Raw genomic sequence first — 5856 nt, forward strand, 5'->3', positions numbered from 1 at the left:
TAGGACTGCAATGAGTTAGATCTGACTCAGTGACACCTGACAACAATAGCAACATTATTCCTAATGTTGTTGTTGTTAAGTGCCATCGAGTCGATTCCATGGAACCCTGCTGGTATTTAAAATACTGGTGGCATTGCTTCTAGCATCACAGCAACATGCACCACACCACAGTGAGACAAGCTAACAGATGAGTGGTGGCATCTGAACACAGATACATACAAATATAACATAATGTAATATAAGGTGTTGTTGATGGGTACTGTCAGGTCAATTCCAAATCACAGCCACACCACATGAACAGAGTCTCTAAATATCCCATTGGGATTTCTAGGTAGTGAAATACTGTCAGATAGCATCAGAATGCTGAAAGATGATGAATAGCGCAGGATATATATATGTATATACATTAGATACAGTGCTAAAAGATGATCCTCTCTGGTTAGAAGGCACTCAAAATACAACTGGGGAAGAGCAGTCTCCTCAAACTAGAGTTGACTGTGATGATGCTAATGGAGTAAAGCATTTGGGACCTTCATTTGCTTATGGGGCCCAAGTCAAAATGAGGGGAAACAGCTGAAATAATTGGAACATGGAACATACTAAATGTGAATCAAGGAAAACTGGAAGTTGTCAAAAGGAAAAGGAACACATCAACATTGACATATTAGGCATTAGTGAGTTGAAATGACCTGTATTGGCCATTATTAATCTGACAGTCACATAGTTTACAATGCCAAGATTGAAAAATTAGGGGGGAATGGCATCAAAGTCATAATCAAAAAGAACATTTCAAGATCCATCTTGAAGTATAATACTATCTGTGATAGGATAAAATCCATATGCCTACAAAGAAGATAGGGTAATACCACTAGTATTCAAATCACACACCAACCACTATAGCCAGTGATGATGAAATTGGAGAATGCTACCAAATTCTTCAGTCTGAAATTGATCAAACATACAATCAAGTTGTATTGGTAATTACTGGTGATTGGAATGCAAAGAGGAAGGATCAGTAGTTGGAAAATATGGACCTTGGTGACAGAAATGTTGCTGTAGATGGCATGATAGACTTTTGCAAGATCAATAACTTATTCTTTGCAAATACCTCTTTTAAAGAACATAAAAAATAACTGTACACATTAATTTCATCAGATGGAATACACAGAAATCAAATTCACTCCTTCTTTGGACAGAGATGATGAAAGAGATTCATATCATCTGTCAAAACAAGTCCAGGGGCACACCGTGAGCAGGCCATAAATTACTCATATGAAAGTTCAAACTGAAGCTGAAGAAAGTTTAAACAAGCCCATGAGAGCCAAAATATAACCTTGATCATATTCCACCTGAATTTAGAGATCATCACAAGAACAGATTTGATGCATTAGACACTAATAAGTGAAAACCAGAAGAGTTGTGGGATAACATTAAGAACATCATACAGTAAGAAAACAAAAGGACAAGAAGACAGGAAAGAAGGAAAAGACCAAAATGAATGTCAGAAGAGACTCTGAAACTTGCTCTCCAGCAGAAATGCTAAAGCAAATGGAAGAAATGAGGAGGAAAAGAGCTGAACAGAAAATTTCAAAGGCAGCTCAAGAAGGCAAAGTCAAATATAATGACATATGCAAAGTTCTGGAGTTAAAAAATAACAAAAGAGAAGTACACACTCAGCATTTCTCAAGCTGAAAGCACTAAGGGAAAAAAATCAAGATTGGACTTGCTATACTGAAGGATTCTTTAAGCAAAATATTGAGTGATGCAGAAACTTTCAAAAGAAGACAAGGAATACACAGAGCCACGGTTCCAAAAAGAAATGGTCGATATTCAACCATTTCAAGTGGCTGCATAGATCAAGAGCTAGTGATACTGAAGGAAGAAATCTAATGTGCACTGAAGGAATTGGCAAAGAACAAAGCTCCAGGAACTGACAGAATACAAATTGAGATGTTTCAACAAACTGATGTAGCACTGGAAGCACTCAGTCATCTATGCCAAGAAATTTAGGAAACAACTGCCTGACCAACTAATTGGAAGAGATTCATATTTGTACCCTTTCAAAAGAGAGGTGACTCAAATGGAATATGGAAATCATTGGATCATATCATTACTATCACATGCAAGTAAAATTTTCCTAAAGATAATTAAAAAATGGCTGCAACAGTACCTTGACTGAGAAGTTCAAGCTGGATTTAAAGGAGTTGGAATGAGGGGTATCATTGCTGATGTCAGAATGATCTTGGCTGAAAGCAGAAAATACCAGAAAATGTTTTACCTGCACTTTATTGAGTATGCAAAGGTTTTTGACTAAGTCATGACAAGCTATGGACATCATTGTACAGAATGAGTATTCTAGAATAGTTCATTGAGCTCATGAGGAACAATGGGACACTGAATGGTTTAAAATCAAATAATGTGTGTTCTAGAGTTGTATTCTTTCACCATACTTATTCAATCTTTATGCTGTGCAAATAATCCAAGAAGCTGAATTATATGAAGAAAAATGTGGCATCAGCATAGGAGGAAGGCTCATTCACATCTTGTGATATTCAGATGATATAACCTTGCTTGATGAAAGCAAAGAGGACTTAAAATATTTACAGACCAAGATAAAAAACCACTGCCTTCAGTATAGGTTGCACCTCAATGTAAAAACACAAAAAAAACCCCACAAAACCCCTACAAAAATCCTCTTTACTGCAGCAGTAAATAACATCATGATAAATGGAGAAAAGATTGAAGTTGTCAAAAACTTCACTTTGCTTGGAACCAGCATCAACACTCATAGAAGTAGCTGTCAAGAAATCAAACAACATATTGAGGACTAAAATGAGCCTCATCCAAGCTATGGTATTTTCAGTAGCTACATATGCATGTGAAAGTTGGACAAAATACGGAAGACCACAGAAGCATTCATGCATTTAAATTATGGTGTTGGAGGAGACTATTAAATGTACCTTGGACTGCTAGAAGATGCAACAAATATTTGTTGGAGGAAGTGCAGCCAGAATGCTTCTTAGAGGCAAAATTGGCCAGACTTTGTCTCTCAATAATTTGGGCCAGTTTTCAGGAGGAACCATCCCTTGAGAAGAACATCCTATTTGGTTAAGTGGAAGGACAGAAAAAAAGAGGGAGACCCCCAATGAGACTGATTAGCACAGTGGCAATCGTGAGGATGGCACAGGACTGGGTATTTTTCATTTCTATTGTACATATTGGAAGAAGTGCAGCCAGAGTGCTCCCTGGAGGCCAAGATGGCCAAACGTCATCTCTCATACTACGGACATATTGTCAGGAAGGACCAGTCGCTGGAGAAGGATATCATGTTTGGTAAAGTAGAAGGTCAGAGAAAAAGAAGAAGACCCCCAATGAGATAGATTGGCCAGTGGCAGCATCGATGGACTCAAGCAAGCCACCAATTGTGAGGTTGGCCCAGGATTGGGCAGTGTTTTGTTCTGCTCTGCATAAAGTTGCTATGAGTCGGCACTGACTCAATGGCACCTAACAACAACAACAACAATTGTAAATAGGATTGCTATGAATCAAAGCCAACTTTATTTCCTCAGCAACAACAACAAACATCTTTCTGGTATTCTTTGCTTTCATCCAAGCTCCATCCTACATCACCAGTTTTATCATTTATTCAACATCCTCATCTAAATCTGGTTGAACCTTTGTCAGTTACCTGTCAATGTACTGTTGCAGCCATTTAAAAATCATCTTTAGCAAAATTTTACTGCATGTGCTAAATGATATCTGAGAGTTTCCACATTTGGAATGAGCAAAGTATATCTCTTCCACATCAGTTGGCCAGGTAGCCAGGTAGTCTTTCAGATTTCTTGGCATAGATGAGCAAATGCCTCCAATTTTGCATCAGCTTGTTAAAATATTTCAATTTGTATTTCATCAATTCCTGGAGCCTTATAATTTGCCAATATCTTTTGTGTACCTTGGATTTCTTTCTTTAGTATCATTCATTTTTTATCATATACCACCTCTGGAAATGGTTGAACATCGACCATTTCTTTTTGGTATATTGACTGTACATTCCTTTTGGTGATTTTTGAATTATTCAATATTTTGTCCCCAAATCCTTCATTATTATAAGTTGAGGCTTGATTTTTTTCTTCAGTTCTCTCAGCTTGAGAAATGTTGAGAGTTTTCTTCCTTTTGAGGTGTTTAAAAATTGACAAATTAACTTTAATGGTGAGATTTTTCTTAGGTTTATAATGAGAGGAAAATGGGTACAAACTCCTGAGAGTTGGATTAGATGTTGTAATAGACTTAATTGTGTCCTTCACAAAGATTTGGTGAAGTCCTAATTTCTAGTATCTGTGAACCTGACTTTATGAGAAATAGGGTCTTTGAAGATATTTTCTTTTAACATGAGACCATTTCACAGTAGGTGGGTTCTAATTTATTCTAAGTTATTATTGTTGTTAAGTGCCCTGGAGTTGGTTCCGACTCATAGCAACCTGTATGAAGTTTGAACCACTGGCCTTGCAGTTCAAACCGACCTTGCAGTCCAGTGCAATATCCTGTAGTTCCACACCAGGACCTTTTATAAATGAGGGGAAGACAAAGGAAATTGCACTAAAGGAAGATAGCCTGTAATGATGTATCCTCTATTTGGGAAATGCCAAGAACTACCTGGGGCTACTAAAACCTTAAGAAATGCAGAACAGTTTTCCCTTTAAGTTGACAGATCATGGCCATGCCATGCCTTGAATTTGGGCTCATAGCCTCCAGAACTGTGAGACAATACCTCTCTTTTGTTTAAAGCTACCCACTTTTTGAGTCCTGGTGTGGTGCTGTGGGTTAATGCACCAGACTACAGAGCCATTTGAACTGCAAGGTTGGCAGTTCAAGCTCACCAATGGCTCCTCGGAAACCCTATACAGGGTCACTATGGGTTGGAACTCACTCGATGGCACAGAACAACTTTTTACAGTAGCCATAGAAAACTAAAGCAGATAAAAAGGAAAAGATTAGAAGTTATTTGCATCTGGTCTGCTGTGGTATTGTCAAAAAGGTTGATTATGGAAGATATAAAAGCTCAAGTGACTTGATGTTCAGGGCTGGATCCTAGGGATCAAACCTTTTTCTAAGAACTGTTTTTCCTTCATTTCTCTACTGTATTCATCTCTTCTTGACTTCATGGCAGGCAAAATGGAGTTGCAATCTTAGATCCACATCCTCTTAGCTATGTAATCACAGTAGAAAAATGCCACAAATTTTCATAAAATTCATGAAGAGAAATCTGACTGTTTTGGGTCATATGCCGCATCTCTATGGCAAGAGAAATTTGGTCAATCTTGATTAATTACTTTGCTAATCAATTCATACATACAGTGAGTGAGCAGTAGTTCTCCCAAAGCAGTGATATTGGCATAAAAAATAACAAATGTTGAATCCAAAGCAATACTGCTGGCATATAGAACAACTTAAATATTACAATATCTATTTGCCGATAGTGAACTGCCGTTCACTCAATGTATGTATGAATTGATTAACAAAGTGATTAAATTTAATGCAATTAAATTTTATCAGCGCCAAGACAAAACTAGTATAGAGATCAAACTAAGGGTAGTGGCTTGAGTGATACCCTCTAATAAAGTGAGGGTATCCTTAATCTTTAGTTCCATTTTATTCCTTATTACTTATTGTTTAAGGAGCTCTGGTAGTGTAGTGGTTACGAGTCAGGCTGCTAACCTCAAGATTGGAAACCCAATACAGAGTCGCTGTGAGTTGGAACCAAGTGCATGGCATACCACCATCACCACCATCACCACCACCACCACCACCACCGCCGCCGCCACCGTCGCCACCGCTGTCACCGCCGTCACCGCCGTC

Source organism: Chrysochloris asiatica, unplaced genomic scaffold, assembly GCF_000296735.1.
Source record: "Chrysochloris asiatica unplaced genomic scaffold, ChrAsi1.0 scaffold00552, whole genome shotgun sequence".
NCBI classification, from domain to species: Eukaryota; Metazoa; Chordata; class Mammalia; order Afrosoricida; family Chrysochloridae; genus Chrysochloris; species Chrysochloris asiatica.